The sequence below is a fragment of the Tupaia chinensis genome, unplaced genomic scaffold (genome assembly GCF_000334495.1).
Source record: "Tupaia chinensis unplaced genomic scaffold, TupChi_1.0 Scaffold000022_1, whole genome shotgun sequence".
Classification (NCBI taxonomy): Eukaryota; Metazoa; Chordata; class Mammalia; order Scandentia; family Tupaiidae; genus Tupaia; species Tupaia belangeri.
In genome coordinates, this window is record NW_006159452.1 from 2,288,142 (window position 1) to 2,290,859 (window position 2,718).

At 39.5% G+C, this 2,718-nt stretch overlaps 1 pseudogene; it reads left to right on the plus strand.

The window, feature by feature from the left end:
- The first annotated feature begins 1,532 nt into the window (after positions 1 to 1,532).
- Positions 1,533 to 2,718, plus strand: LOC106734521 (dnaJ homolog subfamily A member 1 pseudogene; annotated as a pseudogene).

Consider the following 2,718-nt stretch of genomic DNA (forward strand, 5'->3'; position numbering starts at 1 on the left):
ATTGGTTCTTAGGAAGAAAATGCATGGGCTCAATGATATTAAATGACCTAAGACAACCGATTAATTTTTAACTGCACATTTTTTTTTTACAAAACTTGTTTTACAAATATGATCTTTTAAAATATTTTCCTTTGTAAAGTAGTTTTTAGTTTTCATTTTTATTCTTTAGGGAGATTTTTGCTATAGGGTGTGTGCACTTACCAGAAAGACAGTGAGGCAGAAAGCTACAAATCACCCTGCAGTGGGGATGGCCATGCCACAATCCCATTATCCTGTCAGGATTTTGGGCACACATGCTGAAATGACTAACATGAGTTTCAAGCCTCCGGGTTTGGGACTTGAACTGTGGTCAAATATGTGGGAGTCCAGAAACATAACGTTTAAGCCATCTGCTGGTCCCATTAACTTTTATTTTTAAAAACTATTTTTTTGTGTGTGGCGTATATGGTTTTCAGACATATTCATCTTCGTGAACATTAAGTATTACACTATGTCATGTACATTCACTACATTCAATAGAAGTTCTACCAGTCTTTTCTTTTTTTCTTTTTTGAAGTGGGAAAGTATGTATTGAATTGTCAGTAATGTTTTTACTTTGCTATAGTACATATTCCCTTTCTTTGTATGCATTATTATTTAGGTAGAAAATGCCAATTGAGTAATTACTAATAATATTTATTTATTTAAATATGTTTTCCCACAAGGTGTGTGCACACATGGAAGGGAAACACAGAGAGAAAAAGAAAGTGAAAAATCAGCCCCAAGCGTGGGAATGCCCCTGTTGCAATTCCTTCTCTTCCGCTCTCCTCTCAAGATTTTGGGCATGCACACACATGTGCCTGGTGTGTTTTTCAGGCTGCCTAGTCTGAGACTTGAACCATGGAGTTAACCATATGGGATCCAGCAACTTAATCATAATACCACCTGCTGATCCCTAATATTTTCGTTTTAAGAAATGATTGCCACGGGGGCTGGTAAGTGGCATGGTGTTAAGAGCATTGAACTTTCACATGGTCGACCACTGTTAAGTCCCAGATTTGGTGGCTTGTTTTTTCATTTTCTTTCTCTCTCTCTCTCTCTCTCTGGCCAAATTAAAAGTTAATAATGATAAATAAACTTGAAGAAAATAATTATTTTTAGAAAAGAAATTATTGTCAGACCTGGTGACACAAAATTCATTCAAAGTGTGTGTGTGTGTGTGTGTGTGTGTGTGTGTGCATGCCCAAAATCCTAAGAGGAGAACGGGAGAGAAGGTATTGTGGTGTGGCCATCCCCCCTGGAGGGTCATTTCTTGCTTTTCTCTCTCTCTCTCTCTCTCTATCTGGAGAGTGCATGCACCCTATAGCAGAAATCTCTCAAAAAAAAAAAAAAAAAAGAAAGAAAGAAAAAGAAAGAAAGGAAGAAAGAAAGAAAGACAGAAAGAGAAAATGATTGTCAGTTAAAAAGTTGTGATGGCTGCCTGAGCTGTGCACAGTTATACACACCTCCCTGCTCTCCCATGCTGGCCTCAGCTCGCTCACCAGCTATAGAAAATGGTGAAAGAAATGACTTATTATGATGTTTTGGGGGTCAAACCCAATGCTACCCAAGAAGAACTGAAGAAGGCTTACAGGAAACTGGTCTTGAAGTACCACCCTGATAAGAATCCAAATGAAGGCAAGAAGTTTAAACAGATTTCTCAAGCTTATGAAGTTCTCTCTGATGTGAATCAAAGGAAATGATATGACAAAGGAGGAGAGCAGGCAATTAAAGAGGGTGGAGCAGGTGGTGGTTTTGGCTCCCCAATGGACATCTTTGAGATTTTTTTTGGAGGAGGAGGAAGGATGCAGAAAAAAAGAAGAGGTAGAAATGTTGTACATTAGCTGTCAGTAACCTTGGAAGATTTATATAATGGTGCAACAAGAAAATTGGCCCTGCAAAAGAATGTGATTTGTGACAAATGTGAAGGCCGAGGTGGTAAGAATGGAGCAGTAGAGTGCTGTCCCAATTGCTGAGGTACTGGAATGCAAATAAGAATTCATCAGACAGGACCTGGAATGGTCCAGCAAATTCAGTCTATATGCATGGACTGCCAAGGCCATGGAGAGCAGATCAATCCTAAAGATAGCTGTAAAAGTTGCAATGGAAGGAAGATAGTTTGAGAGAAAAAGATTCTGGAAGTTCATATTGAGATGAGAAAGGCATGAAAGATGGCCAGAAGATAACATTCCATGGGGAAGGAGACCAAGAACCAGGACTGGAGCCAGGAGATATTATCATTGTACTAGATCAGAAAGATTATGCTGCTTTTACTCGACGAGGAGAAGACCTTTTCATGTGTATGGACATACAGCATTGTGTGGATTCCAGAAGCCAATTTCCACTCTCGACACCTGAACCATAGTCATCACCTCTCATCCAGGTCAGATTGTCAAGCATGAAGATATCAAGTGTGTGTTAAATGAAGGCATGTCAATTTATCGTAGACATTATGAAAAGGGTTGCCCAATCATTGAATTTAAGGTAAACTTTCCTGAGAATGGCTTTCTGTCTCCTGATAAACTCTCTTTGCTGGAAAAACTTCTACCTGAGAGGAAGGAAGTAGAAGAGACCAATGGAATGGACCAGGTAGAACTGGCGAACTTTGATCCAAATCAGGAAGGATGGCGCCATTTAGGAGAAGTATATGAGGATGATGAACATCCCCCCCGAGGTGGTGTTCAGTGTCAGAACTCTTAA